At 49.8% G+C, this 18,670-nt stretch overlaps 1 protein-coding gene across 5 annotated transcripts in view; it reads right to left on the bottom strand.

Moving 5' to 3' along the window:
* NDRG3 (NDRG family member 3) overlaps positions 1-18,652 on the bottom strand; it is a 79,107-nt gene extending 60,455 nt beyond the window's left edge. For 4 of the 5 annotated variants that reach the window (XM_002710820.5, XM_008256033.4, XM_070051876.1 and 1 more), the window contains exon 1: positions 18,529-18,652. The gene's annotated coding sequence lies outside the window, so the exon portion shown is untranslated. The remainder of the gene's footprint in view (positions 1-18,528) is intronic. The other variant, XM_070051879.1, reaches the window with a different exon arrangement.
* Between the last annotated feature and the right edge of the window lie 18 nt (positions 18,653-18,670).

The raw sequence follows: 18,670 nt of genomic DNA, 5'->3' as shown, positions 1-18,670 counted from the left end.
GATGGGCACCTTGGAAAGCAGACGACAGCTCAGGTACTTGGGTCCCTGCCACCCACCGGGAGACCTGGATGGAGTTCCTGGCTCCTGGTTTCCGGCATGTCCCAGCCCCAGCTGTTGCCAAAATTTGGGGAGTGAACCAGGAGATGGAAGACCGATCTCTCTTGCTCTACCTTTCAAATAAATACAAATACATAAACTTGAAAAAAAGAAAAAGAAAAAGATAACCACTTTAGTTTTCTTCTTTTTGTTTTTTTTTTTTCCATATGAAATTGTAATTTCCTGAAATTATTTTTCCAACCTGCCCATTTTATTCCCTACTTTAACCTACTCACTAGAAAACAGGACACTTGAAGAAGCTATTCATTCAAATGGGACTTGAGTGGGTGGGCCTGCCAAGGAGCCTGGGGCCAGGACCTAAGGTGCCCTCGGGATCCAGGGTGACTGTCATCTACATATTCTCCTGCTTTTAAAGATGAATACAAAAATCCAATGTGTGCACCAGCAGCCACTGAAACAAGGACAACCATTAAGAGAGAAGGCTGCTCCTATCAGCTGGGGCCCAAGCAGAGTGAGGCCAAGAACGAAGCTGCTCCACTGTGACCGAGGAACTGGCGAGAGGACAGTGGACACTCACCTTCCACATATCAGGGGACCTAGTGCATTCTTCTGGAGACTCAACTTTTGCTCAGTTCTCACTGTCTTGAGCCCTTGCCAGTGAGCAGTTTTATAACATCCACAAGAAAACCAAGATCACATGGTGGAAAACTCCACCTCCAGCTCCCGCAGCTGCACAGCCCAGCTCCCTCCCGGGGATCTCGGGTCTGCAGTTCCGGCATCTGCACTAATGGTACGGCTGGTACTAAGGGCTAAGATTGTCAAAAGGCTAACAGTGGGAATTTTGCAACCTGCAGTCAACAGTACTGCCCCTTTCCTGGTCTAATGAGGAAGGGTGAGGCTCTGGCACGGAGAAGCCAGCCCCTTCAAACGGTGGAAGTGAACCTGGAGCCAAATGTCTAGGAAGGGGAAGGGGCAGAGGTCAGTCCCTACCCTGTGCAGGAATGATCATATCAGCACATTATGCTAATCCTCCTAACAATCCTCTCCTGCAGATGTCTTCAGTTCACACTGAAATCCCCTAAGTAACAAGGCAGGAACTTTAAAACGTTTCCCCCCACTATGCCAGGCAACACCCGCTGACTGCAAGGACCTGAGCAAGTTTCTTTCTCTCTACCCATACTGTGGCACCCTCAGGGTAAAGGTAATTGCAGCTGCCACCAATCCTGTGCCTACCAATAATGACTCAGACAACTGGGAAATGAAGGTCTGAGTCATCACACCAGGGTGAGAGCCCTCACTTCTCAGTGGCTAGTGAAGGGCAAGGAGAACCAAAGTGAGCCAAGACAACAAATGAAACCCCAGCTACCACCTGGTAACCAAACCTTAATGTGCAGTCACACAGGGATCTTGTTAGGACCTGGGACATACATGGTCAGTTATGGGTGAGGACAGTCATTTTTTTTTTTTTTTTGAAGATTAATTTAAGATTAAGATTTTAAGTCAGAGTTACACAGAGAGAGGAGAGGCAGAGAGAGAGAGGTCTTACACCCGCTGGTTCACTCTCCAATTGAGCACAACAGTTCTGATCCGAAGCCAGGAGCCAGGAGCCAGGAGCCAGGAGCTTCTTCCAGGTCTCCCACGTGGGTGCAGGGGCCCAAGGACTTGGGCCATCTTCCACTGCTTTCCCAGGCCATAGGAGAGCTGGATCAGAACTGGAGCAGCTGGGACTAGAACTGGCATTCACATAGGATGCTGGTGGAGGCTTTACCCACACCACAACACCGGCCCCAATAAATAAGTTTTTTTAAAAAGGAAAAGGCAAATCTGAGGTAGAAAGTTGGTGAAAACAGAACAATGTCAGAGAAGAGTTCGATTTTGCCAAGGTTTCTGGTTAGGGAGATAAAGAATGAGGGCCCAATGAGTGGAAATGGGCGAGCTGAGAGACACAGAAAAACTGACGGGAAAATCAATTTGAGTGAGGATTCCAAGAGAGATGGGAGCACAGTAGGCAGCAGTGAGAATCAGGGGGTCAACCTGTAGTTGGTCACAGCAGAGACGGGTGGCGGCGTGCACCAGCTCCTCTGAAGCACGACTTAGTGGAGGGGAGGAACGGAGAACCAGAGAGAGAGAAAGCACACGTGCTAGATGCCGGAGAGTAAAATGCCACGGACGCCAAGAGAGCAGGGGGATTCATCCACAGGGGCACAGGGGCTGTCAAATGCAGAAGCGGGAAAGAGGCTGAGGACCAACAAAGGGCCACTTCTCTTTTTTTTTTTTTTTTTTTTTTTTTTTTTTTTTTTTTTTTTGACAGGCAGAGTGGACAGTGAGAGAGAGACAGAGAGAGAAAGGTCTTCCTTTGCCGCTGGTTCACCCTCCAATGGCCGCCGCTGCAGCGGGCGCACCGCGCTGATCCTGGCAGGAGCCAGGAGCCAGGTGCTTTTCCTGGTCTCCCATGGGGTGCAGGGCCCAAGCACCTGGGCCATCCTCCACTGCACTCCCTGGCCATAGCAGAGAGCTGGCCTGGAAGAGGGGCAACCGGGACAGAATCCGGCGCCCCAACCGGGACTAGAACCCGGTGTGCCGGCGCCGCAAGGTGGAGGATTAGCCTATTGAGCCACGGCGCCGGCTTGGGCCACTTCTCTTGACAGTGGAAGTCAGCGGTGCTGAAATCTAACAACAGTGAGGTTCAGTTCTCCATGCTGAAAGCACGCCAGCACGCCGAGCACCTCTTCATGTCTGAATTTAAGTGCAAGCAAAAATGTCAGTAGGAGGCCAAGAGACACCAGTGTTCTTTGCCAAGAAGGCCTTTAAATATCAAGACCAGTGACTTCAGTTTTGCATCAACAATCTGAAATAGCAAACAGAAAAAGTGTAGGCGCTCAGGCTGAAGCAGCAGCGAGCCCACGAGGGCTCTGCAACACAGTTTAAAGCGCAGTGATGTATTCAGTGGAATCCTCAGCTCACTCCAAGTACAGTCATGGAAAGTGCCCTCAGCCCAGCAGAAGCGGACTCTAGACCTGGGGGGGGGGTCCCCTCTTTTGGCTTCAGTTTCTTCTCTGTCAAGGGAAGGTGCTGGCCCCGGTGACCTTGCTGGGACTTGAGGCGGCTGCCATTCAGCGAAGCAAAGGGCCCTGTGAATGCAGAACTTCAAGTTCTTCCCCAGGGTGAGCACCCAGCCCTGAGGTCACCCTGTTCTCATCCTGGTGAGGTCCAATGACTTGCTGAGAGGCACCAGGCAAATCAGTGAGAGGGTGCACTTGGCCTGACCCCAGTGATATGAGGACCAGGCCATTTAGTCAGAGAAAGGTCACTGAGATGGTCAGTGCCTGACAACACTGCTTTGTTAGAAAGACAGTACTGGCTTCTGAAACTACACTAGCAGCTGTCCTGCTTTGTAGCTCTCTCCCACAGCCAAGGGAATCTGGCCTTCTCCACTAGGACGATCTGACTCCTGGCCACTAGTTTGTATTCTAGAAGCAGAGTCGATCACTTTTGGTTTTGGCAAGACTGCAGACAGAACCACAACAGAATGGAGGCAACAGAGGCAGCATACAGGGAGAACGAGCTAAAAGGGGTCAGCCGGAGCTGAAGCAGTTACTGTTCAAAGACTGCAGGAAGGGGCCAGAGTTGTGGTGCAGTGGGTTGAGCCACTGCCCGTGATGCTGGCATCTCGGGTGAGTATAGTTCAAGTCCCAGCTGCTCTACTTCTAATTTCATTCCCTGCTAAAGCGCTTGGGAAAGCAGTGGAAGATGGCCTGAGTGTCTGGGCCCCGGCCACCCAGACACTCATGGAAGACGTGGATAGAGTGCTAGGCTCCTAGCTGTGGCCTCGAGCAGCCCCAGCCATTGAGGCCATCTGGGGAGTGAGCCAGCAGACAGATGTGTCTGTCTGTCTCTGTCTCTCTCTCTCCCCCTCCCTTTCTCTCTCTCCTCTCGCTGTAACTCTGCCTTTCAAATAAATAAATAAGTCTTTGGGGCTGGCGCTGTGGTGCAGTGGTTAATCCTCCGCCTGCAGCGCCAGCATCCCATGTGGGCACCGGTTCTAGTCCTGACTACTCCTCTTCCCATCCAGCTCTCTGCTATGGCCCGGAAAAGTAGTAGAACGAGGCCCAAGTCCTGGGGCCCCTGCACCCACATGGGAGACCTGGAAGAAGCTCCTGGCTCCTGACTTCAGATCCGCGCAGCTCCGGCCGTTGAGGCCATTTGGGAGTGAACCAGTGGACAGGAGACCTTTCTCTCTGTCTCTCCCTCTGTCTGTAACTGTACCTCTCAAATAAATAAATACAATATTTAAATAAATAAATCTTCAAGGGCCAGCACTGTGGCATAGCAGGTTAAGCCATTGCCTGCAGTACTGACATCCTATCTGGCACCAGTTTAAGCACTGACTGCTCCACTTCCACTCCAGCTCCATGCTGATGTGCTCAAGAAAGCAACGGAAGACAGCCCAAGTTCCTGGGCACCAGCTACCCATGTGGGAGACCTAGAAGAAGCTCTTGGCTTCAGCTTGGCCCAGCCGAGATTACTGCAGCCATCTGGGGAGTAAACCAATGGATTCACTTTATTTATTTATTTATTTATTTATTTATTTGAAAGAGTTACAGAGAGGGAGTGAGAAACAGAGAGAGAGAGACAGAGAGAGAGAGAGAGAGAGATCTTCCATCCACTGGCTCACTCACCAAATGGCCTCAACAACCAGGGCTTGGGCCAGGCCGAAGCCAGGAGCCCAGAATTTCTTCCAGGTCTCCCACGTGGGTGGCAGGGGCCCAAGGACTTCAGTCATCTTCCATTGCTTTCCCCAGGCCATTCGCAGGGAGCTAGATCGGAAGTGGAGCAGCCAGGATTCAAACCAGCGCTATAGACGGCAGCTTAACCCGCTATGCCACAGCATCACCCCCAAATAAAATCCTTAAAAACAAAAAACCCAAAACAAAACAGAGAGTGGCCGGGGTCTGGCTTAAGATGTTCAGTACACCTCCTACAGCAATTAGACATATCCTCTCTTTTTACTGATAGACACCTGCTAAACTGAGTAATCCTTATAGAATTTTACAGGGGCTGGCGCTGTGGCGTAGCAAGTAAAACTGCTGTTTGTGGTGCTGGAATTGCATATGGGCGCCAGTTCGAGTTCTGGCTGCTCCACTTTCAGTCCAGCTCTCTGATATGGCCTGGGAAAGCTGAAGATGGCCCGAGCTCCTGGCTCCTGGCTTCAGATTGGCACAGTTCCAGCCATTGCAACCATCTGGGCTGTGAACCAGTGGATAGAAGACCTCTCTCTCTCTCAGCCTCTCTGTAACTCTTTCAAATAAATAAATAAATCTTAAAAAAAAAAAAAGAACTTTATAATCTACAAAGCACTTTCACATCTAATATTTCACTGATGGTCACAACAGCACTGTGAGGTAAAATACTGGGGCACTGGCATCATCACTTTTTAAATTTTCTTTATTTATTTGAGAGGTACAATTAGACACAGAGAGGGAGAGACAGAGAGAAAGGTCTTCCATCCACTGGTTCACTCCCCAAATGGCCAACAACAGCCAGAGCTGAGCTGATCCAAAGCCAGGAGTCAGAAGCTTCTTCGGGTCTCCCGGTACAGGGGCCCAAGCACCTGGGCCATCTTCTACTGCTTTCCCAGGCCACAGCAGAGAGCTGAACTGGGAGAGGAGCAGCTGGGACTTGCACCCATATGGGATGCTGGTGCCACAGACAGAGGTTTAGCCCACTATGCCACAGTACCAGCCCCTGGCATTATTACTATTACAGAAACAAAGAAACCAAGGCTAGAAGTGGTGGAACAGTTTGATGTAAATATTACAACAAATAAATGGCACAGCTGGAACTGAAACCCAGGTCTTCAGATCCCAAATGCTCCTTCGATGCCCCATGCCACACTGCTTCCCAGATTATCACAGAAGAAAAGATCTGGGAATGGAGAGAGATGAAACGCAGACTACCTACCCAGTGGCATCCTCTTGAGACCGAGGACCTCTATCTCTGGTCCTAAGTTACACTGAGCAGTCAGGCTAGGACCCAGGCCCTGGGACTAAATGCTGACACACAGATTTGGGACAGAAGTTTACTGTTTTTAACCATGAATTCAACTGGCTGGGGAGATAAGATCTATAACACATCACCGCAGTGCAAGGCAGCAGACTCCTAAGCCTGCGAACCAGACAGGCTCCCAGGCAGTTCCTCCACCTCAGCACTGCCGATATTTTAGGCCAGACAATTCTTTGCTGTAGGGAGACTGTCCTGTGCATTGCAGAATTTTACAAATGTTTACTTTAACCTACTTAAAAGGCAGAGAGAGAGAGAGAGAGAGAGAGAGAGAGAGAGAGAGAGAATCTGCTATCTGCTGGTTTACTCCCAAAATGCCTGTGACAAAAAAGCCAGGATCCTGGAATCCCATCTGGGTCTTCCGCACAGGTGGCAGAGCCCAAGTACTTCAGTCATCATCTACCGCCTCCCAGCAAGCTGGACTGGAAGCACAGAGAAACTAGCATGCAAACCAGCACTCCAACACGCAATGCATGCGTCCAAGCGAGTTTAACCTCTGAACCACAATGCCGCCCCTACGCAGAATGTTTAGCAGCATCCCCGGCCTCCACAACTACATGCCAGAGGCCACCTCCCCCCGCAGCTGTTACCAATAAAAACTACCTCCATATAATGCCGACTATCCTGTGTGCGGCATAATAACCCCCAGAATCACTGCTCTAAGGGTTACAGAGGTGAAGGGCAACAGGCAGTCAGTGCAGGTTGTGGTGCTGAGAAAACGCTTCATGGAGAAGGTAATATTTGAACTGCACTTTGAAGGATGGATAAAATTCCTGAAAGTAAGGATGAGAGAAGAGTAAGAGGGAATTCTAGGAAGGCAAGATAACCTTAAAGGCAAGAAGATGAGGGGTAGGTGTCTGGTGCGGCAGTTAAAGTCCCGCTTGGGACATCCCGTATCCCATATCAGAGGACCTGCGCCAAGTCCAGGCTACTCTGCTTCTGATGTAGCTTCTTGCTAATGTACACACTGGAGGCAGTAAATTATGGTTCAAGTAGCTAGGACCCTGCTACCCTTATAGCAAACATGGATTGGGTTTCAGGATCCTGGCTTCAGCCTGGCCCAGATCTGGCTGTCGCAGGCATCTGGGAAGTGAACCAGTGAATGAGAGATCTCTCTCATCTCTCTCATCTTCTCTGCCTTTCAATAAAAAGGCAAAGGCAAGAAGATGAAAATGTTATACTCTGGCTAGAGCAGGTTTCTATGTGAAACAGGAGATAGACTAAAAAAGACAGCTGGAGTCAAGTCAGACCTTGTTATCCATCAACCAGTACAAGACACACACCCATTATAAGCTAGCCAACAAAACACAGTATCACGTAGATGTTTAATAGGATGGAAGTAACACCAGGGCTATCTCCTTCTAACCTAGCTTCCCAAGAGGACAGGACACTGCTGGAGGGATCATGTCTTCCACTGCACTGAGTGTTCAGAACAGGTGTTCAGAGCTAAGTGAAGCCTGCAACCAGCACAGAGGTGGGAGAAATAACTGAGGACAGGATTGTCATGTGCTGTCCAAAGAAATGAGGACGCTGGAAGAACATGTTTCGGACAACTGGAAGAGAGGAGAGGACTTGAGGTGAGGACATCTGAGCTGAGGAAGACACGCACACAATACACCCAGGAGACACCAGAACGCTGGTCAGCTGGGTCAGGATGCAGAGCACCAGAACTGGACTTCACTGTGTCGACAGCAAAGTGTGGAAGACACGCAGTTTAACTCTTTCATCTGTTTAATGTTAAGTAAGTTATTTGAGAGAGAACTCCTGAGAGCCAGGAACACAACACAGGTCCCCTATGAGGGTGGCAGGAACTCAACTACTTGTGCCATCATCATGGCCTCCCAGGGTCTGTGCTGGCAAAAGCTGGAGTCAGGAGCCAGAGACAGGCACTGATGTGGGACATGGGTCTTTTTTTTTTTTTTTTTTAAGATTTATTTATTTGAAAGGCAGGAGCTTCATCTGGGTCTCCCACTTGGGTGCAGGGGCCCAAGCACTTGGGCCACCTTCCACTGTTATCCTAGGCACATTAGTAGGGAGCTGGATTGGAAGTGGAGCAGCCAGGATTTGAACCCTTTTAAAGGATTTATTTTTTATTTGAAAGGCAGAGTTACAGGGATAGACAGAGACAGAGACAGAGAGAATCTTCCATCTGCTGGTTCACTCCCTGAACAGCCCAATGGCCAGAGCTGGGACATTCTGAAGCCAGGAGCTTCTTCTGGGTCTCCCACATGGGTGCAGAGGCCCAAGGACATGGATGTCTTAATTGCTGGGCGTTATAACCTCTTGCTCCTTTTCCAGCAGTTTAAAGCTTGGTCATCTGGTTCAGTAGTTAGCTTAGCTACACTTAGACTCGGGAGGCTGTCTAGCATCAATGTCCCCACCCTAACCCTAACAATCCAATTTAACTGGGCTAGGGTGGGGCCCAGGTATTGGGGTTTGCAGTTCCACAGAGAATTCTCAAAGGCATCTAAGGCTAAGAACCTCTGGTATAGAGTAACACACTCATCCACTGGGGAGAAGAGAGGCCCAGAAAATTTACCTGAATTGCCTAAATTCGCATAGCTAGCTGGGTGTGGAGCTGGGAGTAGCATCTGGACTCCTAGCCCAGGCTCTGAAAGGAAGCCCAGGGTACTGGGCTAAATTCCATACTTCAGTCTATAAGCAGCACAATTATCTGATGACCTGGCTCTTCTGTTTTGTCAGGATTAAAACCTGAATTAATCTAATCATAAGAGTATTGACTTAAGCATCCCCTCAAGTGTCTGGGGTAATGGATGTTGGTTTCATCATTGTCTCCTGGGGGCCCTTAGGAAAGCAAAGGCCCTCAGGAGACTCCCCAGGAAGCCAGATAACAGCCAAACCACCACACCCTCTGGGAGAAACAAAGACTTTAAAATACAGCTCAGCCAGGGAGACTTTTCACTGCAGAAGGGAAAGTCAGGGGGCCCCTAACAGAAGAAATACTCTCAGATACACCAACCCCCGTCTACACAAGCAAAGGTGTGCTGGTGAGGGGTGACAAAGGAGCTGCTCAGATCCTCCTTTTTACAGCAAACAGCCCTGGACAACGTCCATCCACACCCTTTCTGTAGCCCACCTCCCGCGTGCCACTGCTGGGCTCAGGCAGCAGGCTGCCAGCAGGAGGTTTGCAGAGAGCGCCAAATCGGGCATGAGTCTGTTCATCTGACTCACCCAGGGTCCTGGGGCAGTCAACTACTAGAACTAAGCACTTCCCACCTCTGAGCCTCCTTTCACTTCCAAACACCCAAGCAACTGAAGCTGTAGTGGGGGTCACGACCCTCACCTTCCACCCCTGAAGGAAGCAGCTCAGGACACTGGGAAAGTACCAATGGCAAAGCCCTGGCACGTGCTCCTGATGGGCTCTGGGTTCCTACCAGCTGTCAGATCACTGAAAACAACCTGTTCTTCAAGACACCCTGCGGGAGATAAGGGCAAACAACAAGAGTCCCAGATACAGGGCTTCACATCCACACTGGCCCAACTTACTGCCAGGCACCAGGACAAGCAACTGGCCGACTTATTATTTCATTTTACTTCCCAACACATTTTATAAGACAGGCACTATAATCCCCTCCATTTCATGGATGAAGAAAGAGGTTTTGTAATCTGCCAAAGGTCAAATAGCTAGCAAGCGGCAGAGCAAGGTTCTGAACCTGAGCAGTCTACATGCAGAGCCTGGACAGGCCTCCACATACAACTGTCCCCACCTGAAGCCAGCTGCCATTAATTCCTCCACTTATTTCCTCAGGCTTAGTTACTGGCATTTCCCGGGATCTTAATGATCAAAAAGTTTTGAAAACTGAAAAGTACCATATAAAGTTTAGGTATTATGGCCAGCGCCGCGGCTCACTAGGCTAATCCTCCGCCTAGCGGCGCCGGCACACCGGGTTCTAGTCCCGGTTGGGGCGCCGGATTCTGTCCCGGTTGCCCCTCTTCCAGGCCAGCCCTCTGCTGTGGCCAGGGAGTGCAGTGGAGGATGGCCCAGGTGCTTGGGCCCTGCACCCCATGGGAGACCAGGAAAAGCACCTGGCTCCTGGCTCCTGCCATCGGATCAGTGCAGTGCGCCGGCCGCAGCGCGCCGGCCGCGGCGGCCATTGGAGGGTGAACCAACGGCAAAGGAAGACCTTTCTCTCTCTGTCTCTCTCTCTCACTATCTACTCTGCCTGTAAAAAAAAAAAAGAAAAGAAAAAGTTTAGGTATTATTATCATTACTACTTTAATAGGAGAGACCAACACCTATCCAGGGATTATAGGAAAACAATCCATCCTGTGGACTGTCTATCACTATCCAGGGATAATGGCAAAACAACCAATCCTTTGGACTATCTATCAAGCAGGGTCCATTTTATTATTATTATTTTTAAAGATTTATTTGAAAGGCAGAGTTACAGAGAGGCGCAGAGAGAGAGAGAGAGAGGTCTTTTTCCATCCGCTGGTTCATTCCCCAGATGGCCACAACAGCTGGAGCTAAGTGTCGATCCAAAGCTAGGAGCAAGAAGCTGCTTCTGGGTCTCCCACATTGGTGCAGGGGCCCAAGGACTTGGGCCATCATCTACTGCTTTCCCAGGCCATAGCAGAGAGCTGGATCGGAAGTGGAGTGGGCTTTACCCACTATGCCGCAGTGCCGGTCCCCCAGGGTCCATTTTAATCAACATCTTGGTTAATATCATTCCAGCACTATGGAGCTCCTAAACAAATATCCCTGATGGATAAGGGATCAGCTTCTGTCTGTCTCCCTTAGCCTGAGGTGTCCCTGCCTGTCCTTTAGGATTAACTACTTATCAAAAGGAATTCACTGAATTGAGGGAGTGGTACAGCTGGCCCTACAAGACTTAGAGTCATTTGCTTTTCCGATAGATAAAACCCTGCTGGCCAGTATTGTTTAGAGGGATTTGTTTAGAATTCCAGGTCTGGGCAGAATGTAACTACCCCCTGCATGTAACCCCTAGACCAACTGAAGCCCACTTGACCATTACAAACACTCCTTGAAGAACATGACATTGCTGCCCAGTCACAACAAGCCATGAGCATCACTGACCAAACAGGAATCTGGACATGAGCTCTTCTCAGCCCCAACTTCAGTCCATAAAACCTTAACTTTAACCTGTTGGGCAGCCTCGAAATCAAGTGATAGCTCCCTGGCTCCTTGCTCTGTACTTTGTAAATAAATACCTACTCTTCCACCATCCTGATTAAACTACTGTGGTTTAATCTACAATGATTCTGGAGCTAAGATCTCGCAGTTTTTTAAAGCACTCAAGTATCTTTTATCCATGAGATGAAACTTCAGGCTTAAAAATGAAGAAGCATTGTAATGATAAAACATCAGGGGCAGGCATTTGACTTAATGACTAATATTCCAGTCAGGACACCCACATTCAACCACCACTAACTAATACTTATTTAGGACAGTGGATACTCACTGTCAAGCTCTGTTAGGCACTATGGGAAACACTACAGAATTCTGAGTTAACTGTACCATCTCTCTCACTGAAAAGATCATGACATAACACCATTTTTTTTCTAAGTATTTGAAACATCCTCCATCTATCAGTTAATTTCACATGAACATAGAATAAAATACTAATGACAAAATAAGAGTATAAAGAGTATAAATACAACATAACTAGTAGTGTGATTTAAAAGATTTTTTTTCACTTAGGAAAGAAAGCCCTGAAATCTAAACACTCAGATTCAATCTAGGTAAGTTTTTTTTTTTTTTTTTAAGATTGATTGATTGATTTGAAAAGCAGATGGACAGAGAAGAAGACAGAACAAGAAAGAGAAAGCAAGAGAGAGATCTTCCACCCATTGGCTCACATTTCAAACACCCACAACAGCTGGGACTGGGCCAGGCTGAAGTCAAGAGAATGGAACTCCACTGGGGTATCTCAAATGGGTGGCAGAGACCCAAGTACCTGTACCATCATCCTCTACCTTCCCAGGTGCATTAACAGGAAGCTGGATTGGAAGCAGAGCAAGGATTTGAACTGGCACTTCAATACGGGATGGGGCATCCTAAGTGGTGCCTTAATTCGCTGTACCACAACACCCACCCTAGGTAAGGTTTGTTTGTTTTGAAAGGCAGAGTTAGAAAGAGACAAAGACAGACAGACAGACACACACGTTCCATCCACTTATTCACTCCCCACATGGCTACAGTAGTCAGGGCTGGACCAGGCCAAAGCCAGGAGCCAGGAGCTTTATCCAGGTCTCCCACATGTGTGGCAGGGACCCAAGCATTTGCACCATCTTCTGCTTTCCCAAGTACATTAGCAGGAAGCTGGATGGGAGCAGAGCAGATGGGATGCGAACTGGAACCCATATGGAATGCTCTGCCACAGGCAGTAGCTTAACCAATTATGCTACAACGCCAGTCCAAGTTAAGGTTTTATTAATTTATCTGCTGATTTATTTTTAATTGAGATGCAAAGAGACAGAGAGAGTTCCCATCTGTTGGTCCACTTGTCAAATGCTCACAACAGCCAGAGCCTGGCTGGAATGCAGTCCAGGTCTCCCACATACGTGGCAGGAACCCTGTTACTTGCACCATTACCACCATGCCTCCAAGGGTCTGCATTGGAAGGAAGCTGGACTCAGGAGACAGAGCAGAGAACTGAATCCAGGTACTCAATGTAGGAAGCAGTTATCTTAACCGCTGAGCTAAATGCTCACTCTCTAGGTACTTTTTCCTGTGTTTTCATGCAGCTTTTTTTTTTTTTTTTAAAGAGGGGGATTAGTTATCAAAATAGACAACCTGACAAACAATTCTGCCATAAACGCCAAATTTACCAGTCTTGGGACTTCAAAGTCCTTCCTGATGCATCCTGTCGTTATCTCTATCTGGGCTTCTCAATGTTTCCCCCAGCATCTTGCGTGCGGCTTTTTTTTTTTTTTTTTTTTTCCCTAATGTCCTCACTTCTTGCCTGGATCTGCACATTCCATCGTTTACCAGATGCCTGCCTTCACCTGACCACAGAACTAGCCCCGGTCCCTGCTCTTAGGAGGCTCACATGATACCAAGCAGAGGAGTTATCTGCCCATCGCGATCACCAGACCGCCAGCTTTCGCAAAGGCTTTGTGCTTCCAGGAGCCGGCAGCATCTGGCATAGAACAGACACGAAAATGTCTGATACTGGATTACTTCAGCAAGCTCTTTTTTTAGTCCATAAATATTTTAGTGTGTATCTTCAAAAAAATTCTATTTTTTCTTTTTTAAAATACAAAAGCAGTAATGTGCACAATGCAAAAATAATATACATTTGTTATATAAATATATAAAGGTATCAGGTTAAAAGTTGATTCTTAGACTCCTAAATCCCACTACAAAAAGTGACCGCTACTACAGTTTGGTATGTATCTTTCCAGAATTCTCTGATGCTAGTATATAACACACACACACTTTCCGGGAACAAGTTCTTTGACAGTTTCTGATTCTAGCCTCTCAACTTTTTTTTTTGACAGGTAGAGTTATAAACAATGAGAGAGAGACAGAGAGAAAGGTCTTCCTTCCTTTGGTTCACCCCCCAAATGGCCGCCACGGCCGGCGCTACGCCCATCTGAAGCCAGGAGCCAGGTGCTTCTTCCTGGTCTGCCATGTGGGTGCAGGGGCCCACTGCCTTTCTGGGCCATAGCAAAGAGCTGGACTGGAAAAGGAGCAGCCAGGACTAGAACCGGCGCCTATATGGGATGCCGGCGCCACAGGCGGAGGATTAACCAAGTGAGCCACGGTGCCGGCCTCTAGCCTCTCAACTTCCTAATTAAGTTGTTCCTCAAGTGTGGTCCTTGGACCAACAGGCATCAGCATCACCTGGGTCTAGGAGACTACAGATGCTTGAGCGATAAGAGTCAGAAACTCTGGAGGTAGAACCCAGCAATGCTTTGTTTTCCAAGATTTATTTATCTGAAAAGCAGAGTGACACAGAGTGAGAGAGAAGGAGAGATGCCCACAGATGGCCAGGACGTGGCCAGGCCAAAGCCAGGAGCCAGAAATTCTATTCATGTCTCCCATGTAGGCAGCAGGACTCAAGTACCTGAGCCATCACCTGCTGCCTCCTAGGTGCACTGGCAGGAAGTTGGATCAGAAGCAGTCGCCAGGACTTGAACCAGGCACTCTGATACAGGATGCAGGCATCCCGTGGGCCATCTTCCGCTGCTTTCCCAGGCGCATTTATAGGGAGCTGGATCTGAAGTGGAGCAGATGCGACACAAACTGGTGCCCACATGGGATGCCAGCATCACAGGCGGCAGTTTAACCCACTGCACCACAGCACCTGCCCCTGCAGTACAGGTTTTAATAAGCTCTCCAGAACCACGGATCTAATGCAGTCAAGTCTCCGTGTTTCACAGTTCTCTAAGTATGGCAGGCATTGTTATCTTGTCTGTTTTACCACTCACTTCAAAATGTCTTCCTTGCCCTTTTATTGAAGCTGACCTTATCAATTTGTCACAGTCCAGAAAGTCCTAACTTGTCCCCAAAGTGCTCTCGCTACCACAGCTCATACTGACCCCTTGGTCCCTTCCCCAACTCCCATGATATACCTAGTCCTTCTACCATAAAATTTTTTTTTTTTTTTTGGACAGGCAGAGTGGACAGTGAGAGAGAGAGAGAGAGAGAAAGGTCTTCCTTTGCCGTTGGTTCACCCTCCAATGGCCGCCACGGCTGGCGCGCTGCGGCTGGCGCACTGCGCTGATCTGATGGCAGGAGCCAGGTACTTATCCTGGTCTCCCATGGGGTGCAGGGCCCAAGCACTTGGGCCATCCTCCACTGCACTCCCGGGCCACAGCAGAGAGCTGGCCTGGAAGAGGGGCAATCAGGACAGAATCCGGCGCCCCAACCGGGACTAGAACCCAGTGTGCCGGCACCGCAAGGCGGAGGATTAGCCTAGTGAGCCGCGGCGCCGGCCTCTACCATAAAATTTAACAATTAAATATTGGAGGTCATCAAAACTTTCACGGAAAAATATTTTGTGAAAAAGTATGCATGAATTTTAAAATTTGTATATCAAAATAAACATCTCTATTCCATTTTCCAAAGCTCCTTGTGCTCAACGTCAGGGAATAGTTCTTTACTCTTCCTCAGTAGACCATAAGCTCTTTGGAGACATGAATTATATTTTTTAGACCTGTTACCCCATCCCTTTTCTAGGTACACAAATGGAATTTTAATACAGTTGCTGGTTAATGTCTTTAAGATTTAGTTCACTGAGAGAAGAAATACCAATAAACCTTTCATGAACAAAAAGTCTTGAGTTTCAGGGCAGGCATTTGATGTAGCAGTTGGGACACCACTTGGGACTCTCTCATCCCATAGTGGAGTCCCTGAGGTTGAATCCCAGCTCTGCTTCTGACGCCAGCGCCCTGCTAATGCGCACACTGGAAGGCAGTGATGGCTCAAGCACTTGGTTCCCTGCCACCCACATATGAGACCCGGAGAGAGCTCCTGATTTTGTTCTGGACCAGCCCAGGCTGCTGAAGCATTTGGGCAGTGATGAGCACATGGAAGAGCTCTGTCTCTGCTTTCTCTGTCGCCCTGCCTTTCAAAGCTTGAAAAAAATAAACAAAAACTCAGAAGTCTGTACAGCCCCAGCACTGTAGCACAGTGGGTTAAGCCACCACTTGTAATACTTACTGGTTTGAGCCCTGGTTGCCCCGCTTTAGATCCAACTTCCTGCTAATGTACCCAGGAAGGCAGTGGAAGATGGCCCAAGTACTTAGGCTCCTGCCACTCACATATGGGTCCCAGATCTGCCTGTTGCAGCCATTTGGGGAGTGAACCAATAGACAGAAGACTTCTCTCTCTCTCTGTTGCTCTGCCTTTCAAATAAATAAATTTAAATAAATACATAAATAAATAAAGTTTGTAGTCCTAGTTCTGCAACCTTGGACAAGTTCACTTCTCAGAGTGATGGCTACAAAAGTGAAAAAGATGGACATAAAGCTTCTGTTCAACTTGAGTAATACCTGATTGTATGAAATATCTTATTCCATAATACAAGCACATTACTTTGCTTGCAATAGTAACAAGGTCATTTCTAGACTGACTTAGTTAGAATATGGTATTTCCAGAGCCGGCACTGTGGCATAGCAGGTAAAGCCACCACCTGCAGTGCTGGCATCCCAAATGGGCACCAGTTCGAGTCCTGGCTGCTCCACTTCTGATCCAACTCTCTTCTGTGGCCTGGGAAAGCAGCAGCAGATGGCCCAAATCCTTGGGCCCCTGCACCCACGTGGGAGACCCGGAAGAAGCTCCTGGCCCCTGCCTTCGCATCTCCTCAGCTCTGGCCATTGCGGCTAACTGGGAAGTGAACCAGTGGATAGAAGACCTCTCTCTCTCTCTCTCTCTCTCTCTCTCTCTCTGCCTCTCTGTAACTCTGCCTTTCAAATAAATAAATAAATCTTAAAAAATATAGTATTTCCCCATCAGATAGCAAGCTCTTTCAACAGGAACCACATATTATTCAACTATGACTTTCCTACCAAACTCAGCACCACCCATGTGCAGTAACAGCTCAATATATTTGCAATTATTTGGAAAAACTCTGTATGACGACTCATTTATAGAGAGAACCTATACACTCTGCTGTCTCCTGAAGGGCCCTTTTCAGTATTTCTTAAATATTAAGAAATGATATACAATAATAACTGATTCATATCACTCCAGGTAGTCAGCTACATAAAGCAAAAGAGTACAAATGGATCTCGAATGCACAAGGGCCACACAGCTTCATGCAACCCTACTACGACATGCAAGGCAAGCCTGCCGGTCCACGTAAGCGGCACACGCCAACTGGGCTGTTGGGGAAAAGACAGATGTCTTCACGCAAGACCGTCATCTGCAAACTCCCAGCCACAAGGTGGACTGAGGTCTCTGAGTGGCAGGTCAGGATCAGAAGTTTAATCTAAAGGGAGGGCAGCAAAGAGGAAGTGGGGGCGAGGATGAAGAACAGGCGGGCAGCGAGACCACCACCCTTTGCGTAGTGCGAGGTAGTGCGAGGCAGCGCGGGAACTGCCCGAGTCTTAGAAGCTCTGCTAGGAGCGAGGCTTCGGGGGCTGCAAAGATGGCCCCCTTCCGCAAGGGCACGACTGGGAACCTCAAGTCGAGGGCTCATAGGGAAGGTGGTGACTTAGTGGAGTCTTTGAAGTGTGGAGGAGGATTTGCTAAGGGAGAAAAAAGGCAGCCTGAACTAGTTATTTTGGGGGTGAAACAGTCACATATTTTTACAGCTGCTCACTTGGGACTTTACATCGAGGGAGGCTCCTTAGACTCGGCACCCCGGGTCTGTGCTCTTTCTCTTTTTATCTTAAATACCAAAATGCTCAAGCCCAGCTGGAGCTGAGCCAGGAAATCCCAGGACGAGGTGAGCGCTGGCCCAATCTGCTCTGTCACCGGCAAGCCCAGCCAGCCCGGGGAGCCCAGACCTGCTGTCCTCGAAGCTGGGAGAGGAAGGCTCACCGCACACTCTGGGGGCTCCCGGGTGGGGCGGGGGGGCAGTCCGGATGCAGGCAGGCATCGCCGGGAGCTGCCACCCAGAGCTTCCCCGCTCCCGAACTGGGAGGCTCCCGGTCCACCTGTGACAGGGAGGCCAGCTCTGCAGGGGGGGAATGGGGGGGGGGGGGGGAGGCAGTGGACTGCGAAGCCCTGTGGTATTAAGGGAGATCATCTTAACAAAATGCTTAGCAAGATCCCAGCACACAGCAAGCACGCTACTGTCATTATTATCCTCATTACAGCAACACCTCCATTGCACTCCGACAGCAAGAACACACCCGATCTGTAGCCTGCTTTAGCGACGTTTAAGAACAATTTTCGAGGTAACAAGTGCATTTCAAACAAAAAAAAAAAAAAAAATTTAAGGTCCGAGATCAAATTCCAAGTGCACTGGCCCCAGAGCCGGCAGAGCCACTTGTCAGCCGCGTGACCTTGGAAACCGCACTTCGCCTCTCCGTGCCTCAGTTTCCTCCGCTGCCTTAAAGTGGAGCTCAGAGGCCAATCTCCCACCAGGTGGTCGCGGGATCCCGCCCCCGGGTGCCCGCTGCCGCTTCGGGCCTGCACGGGTGCAAGGAGAGCCCGCGGCCCACCGAGCTCCGCCACCCGCACAGCGGGAGAAGGGGTCGCACTCGCAGGGAGTCCCCGCGGCCCAGGGTGGCGGCGCCCGGAAAGGATGCAAGCAGGTGGGCACCGGGAGCGGCCGAGGGGGGCCGGGCTGACCCAGGTCCGGAGTGCGGGCGGGGTGGAGGGCTCCGGGGGCTCGACGGAGGCTGGCAGCGCCGGCCCCCAGCCCCCGCCGCGCGGCGCACACGAGGCGGGGAAGAAGCAGGGAAGAAGAGAGACGCCCCCGCATGCGGCGCCGCGCGCCCCCCGGGGGCCGGGCTGAGGCGCTCACTCACCTGAGGCGCGGGCACCCGCCGTCAGTGCAGCAGCGGCGGCGGCGGCGGCGGCGGCGAGAGGGGCGGGGGAGGCGCTGCGGCCGCGCAGGCGCGCTGAGGATGCCGGGGCCGCGCAGGCGCGCCGCTCCTGCCTGCCTCGGGA

The sequence above is a fragment of the Oryctolagus cuniculus genome, chromosome 11 (genome assembly GCF_964237555.1).
Source record: "Oryctolagus cuniculus chromosome 11, mOryCun1.1, whole genome shotgun sequence".
NCBI lineage: Eukaryota > Metazoa > Chordata > Mammalia > Lagomorpha > Leporidae > Oryctolagus > Oryctolagus cuniculus.
The sequence above is the reverse complement of the archived record's forward strand: the minus strand, read 5'-3'. Positions and strand labels throughout refer to the sequence as shown.